Source organism: Lissotriton helveticus, chromosome 1_1, assembly GCF_964261635.1.
Source record: "Lissotriton helveticus chromosome 1_1, aLisHel1.1, whole genome shotgun sequence".
NCBI lineage: Eukaryota > Metazoa > Chordata > Amphibia > Caudata > Salamandridae > Lissotriton > Lissotriton helveticus.
In genome coordinates this window covers 1,473,704,715-1,473,716,967 of record NC_136057.1, presented here as the reverse complement: position 1 = coordinate 1,473,716,967, position 12,253 = coordinate 1,473,704,715, and the positions used below count along the sequence as shown (strand labels likewise).

Genomic DNA, 12,253 nt, shown 5'->3' with positions numbered 1-12,253 from the left:
AGTGTTTAGTTATATATAGATATATCCTCATGGCTTGTGTTCGGCTGCGCCTTGGGTGTCTCTCTGTGGAGCCTTGGGAGAGCGGGTATCTGAAGCAGTTTGTGGCTTCTTTTATTTCTTGGTCAAGGGCCCATGCTCCCCCTGTTTCTTGACAGCCTCAGGTCTCTCTTCCTCACATACAGAAGGAAAAAAGTCAGAAACCGCACATGAAGGTGGATTCTTCACATAGTTAATCCAGAACCCCTCAGTCTGCCCGGCCAGCCTGATCAGCTATCAGAGCACAGCAAACCATATCCCATTGGGAAAAAAATGTTCATTAGAGTGTCTTGTAAAATAGCGTAGGCTGTGTCCGGTTTATTGTTGGTGCCCAATTAAATGGCACAGTTTACTTTCCATTTATTAGGCCATCTTCTTAAAATACAAAGAATTTTGAGCAAGTATTCTAATGGAAACAGACAGTGCAGACATAGGTGAACAGCTCACCCAGTTGTACATGTAAAGTGTGGATCCTGTCAATCACAGTGTCTTCCCATAAAGTACAGCTGCCTGCTTAGTTGTGACCTAAATGCATGTCTCCCACTCTCAGCTTTCGAATGCAGCTGTGCTTACTGCTCATGCCGCTGTGTGTGAGTCTGCGAGTCACACAGCTTTTAGTGTGCCTTATCTTTTGTCTGCAATATTGGCTAGAGTCTGATAACGCAAAGTAGTTTATATTTCTTACTTTTGCAGTAGTTAACTTAGTTTCTCATTGCTCAAATGGGTGAACTTTCTGATATTTATGTGTTCCCCTTGTCTTCATTGCTTGATTTTTCTAGCGATAAATTGAATGCCATTAGTTTAGGAAACACCTGTTACATAGAGAAGTGAGAAGCGCCAAAAGTGCAGCGAAAAATGCTATATAAAAAAATCCACGTATTATTATGGGTTCTCTAGTAAAGCAAATTTCACTAGCTTCCTTTTCAGTGTTGTAGGATGCTATATTTTTTATTGGACCTAAACAATAAGTATGGTGTTGCATCTTAAATACACGAGTTTTCACACCGCTCTACTTCCTATGCCTGACCAGTAAAATGAATCACATACAAAAACGAACTGCAGGCATTATTTTTTCAGATCAGTCGGGCGACAAAAAAAAAACTCATCTGACACAGCATGTAATGTCATTGCTATCTGTTACATGAGAGAGATTTAGCAATACAAATGTTTTGGATCGATATATTTACTGGTATAGTGGATAAATATCTTGCTTTAGTTTCTGAATGTCATCGATTTTAGTTAGAGGGAACCATGGTTGTTAGTGATAACTACGGATATCCCAAATCGGTGAAGCTGATTTTTTTGCGAACATCTCTTAATGTACAAAAGAGATTGTTTACAGCTCAGTTTTTGCATTGCGCTTTTGCTAGGCTCTCTCTTTACAGGGATGTAAAATGCCCTCGTACTACAAAGGAACAGATCAGAACAATTCACAAAACGTTTGCATCATTAATCAGCTTCTGACTCATTGGGACCCCCTCAAAGCACGGATAAGTATCATCACTATTCGTAAGGCGGGAGATGCCCCTTTCGTGCCTCCTCCTCCTTCCAAGTTGAAATGTGTCCCACAGTACGTAATACGAAAGGGAAACACATATGTTTCTTTGGGACGTTAAACCTTGCAGTCGCAATCCCTGGTACTTTCCAAATTGCCCATTTGTGACCTGATTAACGGCAGGTTAATTATATGTTACACCCCCTTTACTTCACTTTAAAAGCTTGAAAGATTTCTTCTATACATTCAGCAAAAATGGTCTAAATTTTATTTATAATGAAATTTTCAGTGTCACTCAGTCATTGAAATGCACTCATAATTACTCTACAATCACGAAGATGTCACACATGGCAATCTGAAACCCTGGCAGCTATGTGGAGGAGCCAGAGGTCCGTGGACTTTGCAAACGGGACAAAGGCTGCAGAAAAAGCTCTGGGAATACTCTCCTGCTTTTTAATGACAGCGTTGCAGGCATTTAAACGTCCCCCATTGGCATTTCTATAGACGAAAAACACGTCTTTAAAAATGCATTTGGAAGCGGAGCAGCATCACCAGGAGCCGCACTGCAGATGCTCCAGTAAAGTATTTACTGAATGCGTGGAATCCTTTGTAGTGCGTGCTGATAGTACGTGTCTGTGCGGAGGGAAACCTAGGTGTGCGCTACCGCTCAGGCGCGCAGGCTAGAGGGAACCATGGTCCTCAGACCCCTACCAGTCATCCCCCTCCTCCACGGCCCGAGGCACAGGCTGCTGTGGCGGGGGAGGGACCGGGGAATACAAATGCTCCAACGGCGACAGTCAGCGCCGATCCGGCTCCATGTCCCAATTAGGTTCCCAAGCCGGAGCAAAATTGTCCGGAAACCCAGGCGGAGGTGCGATGAACAGGACCCTTTGGGGTGCCGGGCTGTAGCCGCCGGCGGTGGACCCTGCGGCACCGGAGCCACCGGCCGAGGACCTTGCGGCGCCGGAGCAGGCGGGGGAGGGACAGGGGAATACAAATGCTCCAACGGCGCCGGTCAGCGCCGATCCGGCTCCATGTCCCAATTAGGTTCCCAAGCCGGAGCAAAATTGTCCGGAAACCCAGGCGGAGGTGCGATGAACAGGACCCTTTGGGGTGCCGGGCTGTAGCCGCCGGCGGTGGACCTTGCGGCGCCGGAGCAGGCGGCAAGCAAGGGCCCTCAACTGGGATCGCGGGCATAAAGGCACACTTGAGGGAGCCCTAGGCCTAAAAAGGCGGTCCATGGCAGCAAGAAACTCTTGCACCTGGGCCAGAGTCGCAGACGGACCGGGTAAGGTGGGTAGGCCGCAGGACTCTCAGGCTCCAGAGACCGACGGGGGGACGTCGGAGAGAGTAAGCGATTCGTTGACTTTTTATTGTGACTTCTCTTACCCGATTCAGAGGATGAAGACTTCGACCCCAAGGATGATGATGGCTCCACGGTCGGTTCCTCGAGCGACCCGTGGACCCAAACGGCGCTGAGACAATGCTGTCAATAGATTGTGTGTATGGCTGATATATAAAAAATCCTCCAATATTTCATGCAGGATTGCTGTGTGTCAGAATGGCAATAGAGAGAAGAATTTAGCCGTTAATGAATAGAGAACAGGATAGGGCAGAGGTGTCCATAGTAAACTGATATTAACTTCTTAATTTTACAAGTTCCAATGTGATACGGTGAAGTCTGCTCAATAGAATGCTGTTATGTGCATGCGAAGATTATTTACTGTCAGATGGGAGCCTCCGGATATGGGGTTCCTTCTTTCATTAAATCGCCTGGAACTTGTATAATTAAGAAGATAATATCAGTCTACTACGGACACCGCTGTGCTATCCTGTTCTAGGTGGGCTAGGGAGTTCTACACATAGAGGGGGTTCTGCCATCATGAGAGTGGCAGAAGAGACTTCTGAGAAAGCTAGATGCCATACTTTGTAGGAAGTTATCAGGCATGAAGGAACCTGATAACCCATTGGCTAAGCACCATAAACCCCACTAAGGGTATTTTCTGTGCATAAAAAGGCCCCCCCCTGGCACCAAGTACTCCATTCTTGTTAGGCTTGAGAAGAGGACTGAAGAAGGATGTGGAGAGGCTACACGGACGTGGACTGCACCTCCTGAACCTGCCGGCTAGGAAAGGAGAAGGGACTGAGCTTGCTGTGTCCTCCTAGTGGAGAAGTCGACTCCTGAGCCCAACTGAAGACTGACTCAAAGGTCTAGTCGGGCGACATTTGCAACACAGGGCCACAACAGTTGAAGAATCCTGCTGGGGGAAGTTGGTATCCCAGACTCCTGAATTGCCATAGTGCAGCCAAAGGGAGCAAGCACAGACCATGCAGTCCAAGGGCTCAAGAGTTGCCACAGAGCCTGCTGGACCCAGGATAGTAAGAGTGCAGCTAGTTGACGAATGTTATTACGTCTGGAATAATTTTCCAAGACTTCGATTCTTTCTCTCATATTTTCACCTTCTCCTTGGAGAGTGCGTACTTTAGAACTTACTGACTCCAGGTTTGCCGTCAGAACGCTTACCGAGTTTTCCAGCATCTCCGTTCTTCCACCAAGACTGTCAACCTTTTGACTCAAATCCTCACACGTCTCCCTTATCTCAGCTTGATTATTTTTGGAGACCGCAAAGTCCTGCCTTATCTCTTCCCTCATTGCTGCGATGGATGATACTATTGCCTCAAGTGTACTACCGAAAGCCGGGTCAGAGTTTTGGGGAGTTATTGTTTTTTCCTTCCCTACTATTACTCCCAGGGCCTCTTTTCCAGCAATTTTCTTTAATTGGTCAGGGAGAGAGTTGTCACTAGGGCTTTCTGTATGTGTTGTTAATAACGGCCCATCAGACACTTCAAGCCCGGTAGATGTTTCCAGTGCCACCTCTTCTGATGGACTAACAAGGGGTACACTTAGTCCTGGGATAGAATTAGTTTGTTGATCTTCCTGCAGTGAACTAGCGCTCTCCAAAGCCGCAGCCATGTCCTGGGTAATCCGCAGCACTTGGGGTAGGGCCTTAAAATATGTTCTCAAGGAGGGGGCTATGTCCCCAGGGGCTTTTGTTTTCTTATTTTTATTTTTATTCTTACTTTGAGGATTGCTTTGGGTGGTGAGTGATTCTTTTGTTGTGTTTATTTTCTTTTTTTTTTTGTCCACACCTTTTTTTTAGGTTCACCCCAAGTGCCTTCTGGGTTAGGTAGTTTATCCCCCTCCAAGCTTATCGCTTTCCCTTTTGTTTTACTTCTTGTAACTCTTAAATGTGAGTATGGTGGGGAACTAGGCAGCAAACTGTTCACCTCTGCCTCTGCATCCTTTTCCAGAGGGGAAAGAAGGAAGCGATCTGAAAATCTTCATAGTACAGCTACTGAAAAGCTCTCTCACATTGGATGAATCAGCTGAGGTGCTGGATAGAGATATCCAACGAATTCATTGAGATCCGTTTCGCCTAAACCCAGCAAGAACCAAACCAAGGAAAATTTTAATTAACTTTCTGACTTACACTCTCAAAGAAAAAATTGTGAACCTGGCCTTGAAAGCAGGTACTATGAAAGGCCCCGATTTCTCATTTGAAATACGATCGGACCTATCCAAAACTACACTGGATAGGCAGTGGGAGCTTGGGAGACGCATGGACTCCTTTAGATCACTTGGTGCAACAGTACAAATGAGATTTCCTGCATTCCTAAAAATCATGTACAACAACAAGATGCACAATGTCAGGTCAGTACATGATGCTGATGATCTGTTAAATTCCATAAAAGACCACGCTCAAGCTCAGGCTCAGGCTCCGGCTCATAGATAAAATAACTCAATTGGTAATTCCCGGAATGAATAAAAGAGAGGGGAAAGAGAAAAGAAGAGGGAAGGAAGAGGGGGAACTAAGTCCAACAGCTGAAACCAACAATTGACTAAATAATAAACTAATCTGGATGATCTTCCTTTTTTTTCCCATCTAACTTTATTTAACTGCACAGCAGGGAATTGGCGGACTTTGGAGGTTCGGATTCAAAGAAAAGGGAAAAAAAAAAAAAGAGAGGAAAGGGGGGGGGGGAAGAGAAAAAAAAATATATATATATAAATAAATAAAAAGAAAAGAAGTGAAAGAAGAAGAAAAAGAAGAGAAAAGGGGGATAAAAAGGGAAGGAAAAAGGAAAAGAAGGAAGGAAAGAGGATTTAAAAAGGGGAAAAAAAAAAAAGGGGAAAAAACAGTGAAAGGATAATCTATATAAAGAAATATATATAAACAGGTACATATGCATGGATATATGATTTGAAGCAAATTATAGTTCAAACTTTGATCAAATGTTGATCCAACCCCTATGGCTCAAACTATACCTTATCACCAGTAATAAAAACTAGCCTTCTATTTCTCCCGTCCTTTACTGCTTAGTTAAGAGAGGTAGTAGTGAAGAGTTAAAGGAGATTACAGAGCGACGTATATCTGGCTTACCACCAAGCCAGAAGAAATAAGTGAGGGTTTCCAAGGGGGTGGGGGGGAGGGTTGAGGGGGGAAAAAACAAAAAGTCCTCATTTGGAAATTCACGTCGAAACTTCAATTCCAACCACAAGTTATGCTTTCAATCATATACTTGATACGTCTAATATAGAAACAATAAACACAACAACTTTAAAGAAAGTAAAGGAAGTAAAGGAAGGAAGATGCCATAAAGAAATAAAAACAAAATATGACATCAGTTAACTATATGTCCTGGAACGTAAATGGCCTGCGCGTGAGAGGGAGAAGAGAGCGTATCTTTCAATATCTAAGGGACTCTCAGGCGCAGGTCATTGTGTTGCAGGAAACACACCTTCTTAAGTCAGAGGCATTTAATCTAATGAAAAAACAAAGGTGGATAGACAAATTCTGTTCTACAGACCATAATGCAAATATAAGAGGGGTAATATTTATATTTAAAAAATCAGCAAAGGCGCAAATACAAGAATATAAAGAAGATAATTCAGGGAGGTGGTTAATAGTTAGAGTCTCTCTCGATGGACAAATGAGGACATTGATAGGATATTACGGCCCCAACTCAGATGATCCATCACATTTGGACGCTGTAAGAGAGCAATTAATACCAATACAGGAACCAATAATTTGGATGGGAGACTTTAACATTGTCTTAGATCCTAAACTAGACAAATCAACTAAATCTAGAATTTCTAGCTCTGTTAGATCTAGAAATACTCTTAAAAACATTATGACACACCTGGGTCTGGCGGATATATGGAGAGAACGCGCCGGTGATAAACCAGGTGTGTCTTTGAGAAACAGCCAATTCAAACATAAATCTAGGATTGACTATGTTTTTTTTAGTTATTGCCTAAACGATATAGTAGAGTCGATTGATTATATACCATCACACCTCTCGGATCACTCTGCAATAAAATTCACTTTAAAATCTAATAACTTAGCCAACCACCCGTCTTGGTCCTTTGATCGGACATTGCTATTAGAAGATGATGAAGTCAATTTTCTCTCAATTGATTCTTCAATCTTCTTTGATATAAATAAAGACTCCGCAGGTCCAACAGTCGTCTGGGAAACTTTTAAAGCCTTTCTAAGGGGGCAGATCACCAATAGAGCCTCATATAGGCGGAAAATATATCTTCAGGAAATTAAAAACTTAGAACAGGAAATGAAACTTTTGGAATCTAAGATTGACCTGTCTCTAAAAACATCTGAAGATCATGAAAAAATGGCTGAACTGAAATCTCAATTAGAAAAAACCCTACAGGAAAGATTAAATAGGAGATGGGAAGTGAGTAAATCCTCTCAATTTGAATTTGGAGAAGCTGCAGGAAGGGTATTAGCGTGGAAAATAAGAGCGGACAAAAATCTCAATTACATCAGAGAAATTAAGATACCTGGAGAAGCAGAAACAAGATCCACTAGCTCAGAGATAGGGAGAGCTTTCTTCGATTTCTTTGAGGAGATTTATAAAGAGAACCTCCCTAATGACCAACAAGCAAGGGATAGATGGTTAGCAGCTATAAACCTCCCAGCCCTATCAATAACCCAGAGTAACCTCTTGGAGGCTGAGATCACAGCAGACGAGGTCAAGAAAGCAATTCGCCACTCAAAAAAAGGAAAGGCTGCTGGTCCGGATGGACTGCCTGGAGAAATCTATAGAACTCTAGAAGATATAGTAGTCCCAGTGCTTACGTCACTTTTCAATGGCATTTTGATACAAGGAAGTCAGCCCCCAAAAACCTGGGGAGAAGCTACAATTGTCCTCATTCCAAAACCAGGAAAATCAACACTGGACTGTGGGTCATACAGACCAATATCATTACTTAATAACGACTACAAGCTTTTTACAACTATAATATCCACAAGACTGGCTAGTGTCATTGGAAAAATCGTTCACCCTGGCCAAAAAGGTTTTATCAAGGGCAGACAACTGGCGGAGCTTACATATGAAGCGGTGGGAGCCATAGATATTGCCACAGCTTTCTCTCTACCATTGGCCACGCTAACCCTAGACGCAACTAAAGCGTTTGATAGGGTAAACTGGCTATACCTTAATGATGTTTTGAAAAAATTCAACTTTGGGGAGAATTTTTGTAGGATAATTAATGAACTATATAGTACAGCTTCAGCCAGGTTATTGGTTAACGGAACTCTAACCGAACCATTTGATATAACTAGAGGTACAAGACAGGGCTGCCCACTCTCCCCTCTCCTATTCAATCTATATATTGAACCGTTCGCTCAGCTTTTAAGGGACGAGGCTAATATTCCATCCTTTAGCTTTGGAGAGTGGGAAAGACGGGTAGCAATGTATGCAGATGATATCATGATCTTTACGTCAGACCCAGTTAGAGCATACCCAGTAGTCATCCATCGGGCAGAAGAATTTGGACTAATTTCTGGATATGACATCAACTCCAGCAAAAGCGAGATAATGGTTTGGAACATACCCAATATCCAGCTGGGGGCAAAAATATCCACATCAATCCGTTATCTGGGAATAAGAATAACTCAAGAAGTGGCAAGTATTGGGAAAACTAATTTGGAAAGAATACACACTGAGATAAAAAATCTTTTGAAATCTTGGTCACATCTACCACTTTCGACTATAGGCAGGGTAAACCTGGTCAAAATGTGTATTCTCCCAAAATTCACCTTTATTTTTAACTCTATTCCTATTGCCTTTGACTCAAAATTGATTGAAAAATCACAAAGAGAAATAAACTCCTTCATATGGAACTACAAAACCACAAGAATTGCGTGGAAAAAGCTAAGGAGAAGGAGAGAGAAAGGAGGCCTTGCATAACCAGATCTATTGTATTATTCATGGGCATTCCAACTATCACACTCACGAATGCTTTTAAAGATGCCATCTAATCTTGCAACTGACTCCATGTATAAGGCTATGTTAACCGGGGCTAATCTAACATCGGATAGTTTTATGTTTGGATGTCAGAAATACTTCAAAAACATTAAATTAAAAATCGTACAATCATGGGCAAAAATTTGGTACAATATCAGAAAAAAACTGGGTCTCTCATATTACTCCAACTACGCCCCCATCTGGGATTCACCAGGAATGCCAGCCTGTCTGAGGGACAGTCTTTCCACCATAATTGAACAAACAGGTATTATAAGATGGGGTCAACTACTCAAAGAAGGCAGCCTTATAGCTTGGGATGAGCTATATGAAATGGTTGGTGTAGGACTGTCAAGATATAAATATATTCAACTAAACAGTTGGGTGAGATCTCAGACTCGCACTGATGCGAACCTAGGGAAAACAAGCTTAACATAACAAAAGTTGGTGGAAAGAGCTATGGGGGGAAAGGAAGTAACTACCTGGTATTGGCAACTGCTGGAGGAAATTTATGGGGATTTTCAGCTCCGAGATGATTTATGGAGAACGGCAATTGGTACCCCATGTGAGGAAAGATGGCAAAACTCTTTTTCTTTACTATACAAAACAGTAAAGCCTTCATGGCTGAGACGAAACCATCTATTTTCAATACATCGTGCATACATAACCCCACTAAAATTATCCAAATTTTTACCAGATAAAAAATGCAATAAATGCAATTGGCCTGGGGCTTGTGACATACACATGTTTTTTGAATGTCCAGATATCCAAAAATTCTGGATTGAAGTGAAGGAAACGCTAAACTCTATCTTAAACACATCTGTAGAAATAACTCTTTCTCTCGTCATTTTTGGATTGGAAGACAACATCAAAGGTCTGGAAAGGTCCTTTCTCTTCTACGCAATCTTGCTGGCGAGAAGACAGATTTGTATAAATTGGATAGAGAAAGTACCCCCATTACACTCTCGGTGGCTTTCTTCTCTATATGAAGTATCTAAAATGGACCTTAAAAGAACAACTAGTAAAAAACACTTGGCTTTTTGGAATCTTTTAATCAACTGGAGATAAACCCGGGTTTTTTTTTTTTTTTTTTTCCCGGGTCCAATGATTATGCCTCTTACACTCATGGACCAGGGTCAGTCAAGTCGTGTCAAGGTCCTACAGGTTGAAAGATACCTAGATTGAGTAAAAAGCATCCATAATTCTTCCCATGGGACATCTCTCCTACCAATATATCAAATCACGTCTATAAGTCGTGCAAGGTGGTTGGTATGATCTCCATTGAAGAAAAGGCAAATGAGGACACAAAAAAAAAAAAAAGAGTGCAGCTAGTTAGTCCAGAAGGCAGGTTACTACCAGATTAAAAAAATTAACAAAACACTAAAACCGATTTAGTGGGTGAATGATAGCCTAGTGGGGACTTCCAGGGACGTAGATCGCTGTGGCTAGGACCGCCTCACCAAGTTTGTGGGCTCCTTGCCAGAGTTGGTCGCCTAAAGAAATTAAGTAACAGCATTGATACTTACCTCAAGTTTTTCTTGAAAAAGTTTCTAAACATGAACTTTGTTGCATTTAACAATGCGTAATCGTGGTTAAGTGATGATTTACTATACCTTGTAAATTCAGTATCTCCGGAACCCTCAAGTGTATTTTTTTGGTTTTGTGTCAAAAAGATATAAAATCTAAACTATTTTTATAAAATGGTGTCAGATTTCTTTAGTGGCTCGTGTATTTCTTATTCAATTGTTTTAGTGTGGTTTAAATGCTTTACACTTCTTTGTGTAAGGCTGACTGCTCAGAGGTACCCAGGGTTGAGCTAAGGGTATACTAAATCAAACCTACTGGTCCTAAACGCGTTGGTAAGTGTATTGCACACTGAGTTCGCACAACCACACCATATAATACACCTAACACAATGCAAGTTACATGTTTTTAAAATGTGCCAACTGGTGATATTGATGCTTGCCTAAATGCATGTGTATGTGTGCTGTTAGCAGTTCATAGGTTGCACACCTCAATAACATGTCATATCATACTCCTACAATAATGTACTATAACATACTGGGCCATTACATACCATATTCTACAATAACCTATCATAACATATTATACCATAGTATAAAATAGCAGGCCATACCATGACATACCATAAAATGTAATGACAGATCATACCATACAGTACAATGATGTGCCATAGCAAACTATCCAAGCACGACACCCGCACCTCCTTTTGCCTCTACTCACCCCTGAACCCTCAATTAACCCTCATCTCCCTTGACCTCTACCCACTCCTGAGCCCTCAAGTCACCCTAACCTCCCTTTACCTCTACCCATTCCTAAACCCTAAAATCACTTTTTTTGTATAAAAAGTATTGTATTTAAAACAAAATACTTACCTGCGTTGTAAAGTACTGCATGGTAAAAAATACAAATGCTTAGCTGCATGGTATTTACCTGATTGGTAAAGGATGTTCCCCAAAGGCATGACACAAATTTTTGGGGGCAATGTTGATTGCTTTATGCCGTTCAGTAGGTCTGGCAGGCACCTTCACCTGACAGTTACCTCCCCCCCAAACCCCTATAAGTTAGATCTTGCCTGAGACAATGTATGCACTGTCACTTGGGAAACATTATTTTTACTTAGGTGGCTTAGAGCCCACTCACTGCTTACCATTGGTTGACTTCATGGTCACTCATTTCCTTGCTTCTCTTCGGTCAGCGATTGTCAGCTTTACTTCCACATCGTGTTTCTCGCTACCTTGAAGCATGGCCCCAAGAACAGCTTCCCTTGCCCAGTGTCTTTAACCGGCTCGCCAATCTCAGGCATACTAATTTCCCTTTTACATGCAACCCCTCCCACATGGTTACTTACCCTGCCCACGACCCCCCCCACGCCCCCCCCCAACCTGTTTCTGCATTGTTGCTTGTCTGGTCCGCCCCTTCTCCACTGTTGCTTGCTGTGTACACTCCCCAGCCCCTCCTCCTCCATTGCTTGGTCCCTCCTCTCCCTACAAAGGCAAACAGCACTGCACTCTCTGCTCTATATGGCATTTCTGGTGCTGTCTTCATGCGGGCCAAAAGGCGAACGTCAGTTCAGATGTAAGCTAATTAAACCTTTTTGTGAAGGTATTGAGTAACCCATACTAAGAAAACTGATCACTGTCCCCCGCGGTCAATGCTGGCGTAGCATATCACTTTCCCCCTCTTAACTTTCAGGCGTGCTGCTGAACATGGCTAAAAGAAATGGACAAAGCCAATAGGTCTTACATAAGCGAGACCGAACGCCTTTGCCAATGTTTGTTCTGTTGAAGCACACAACTTCTGCCCCATCAAAACATGTACTCCTGTCCACCAATATGTGCGGGGAGACCAAGCCCCTCAGTAGTAGTTCTGAAA

General features: G+C 42.5%; 1 protein-coding gene across 3 annotated transcripts in view; it reads right to left on the bottom strand.

Moving 5' to 3' along the window:
• Window positions 1–12,253, bottom strand: part of PAN2 (poly(A) specific ribonuclease subunit PAN2) — a 1,642,407-nt gene that overhangs the window by 739,029 nt on the left and 891,125 nt on the right. The gene's annotated exons all lie outside the window — the stretch shown is intronic.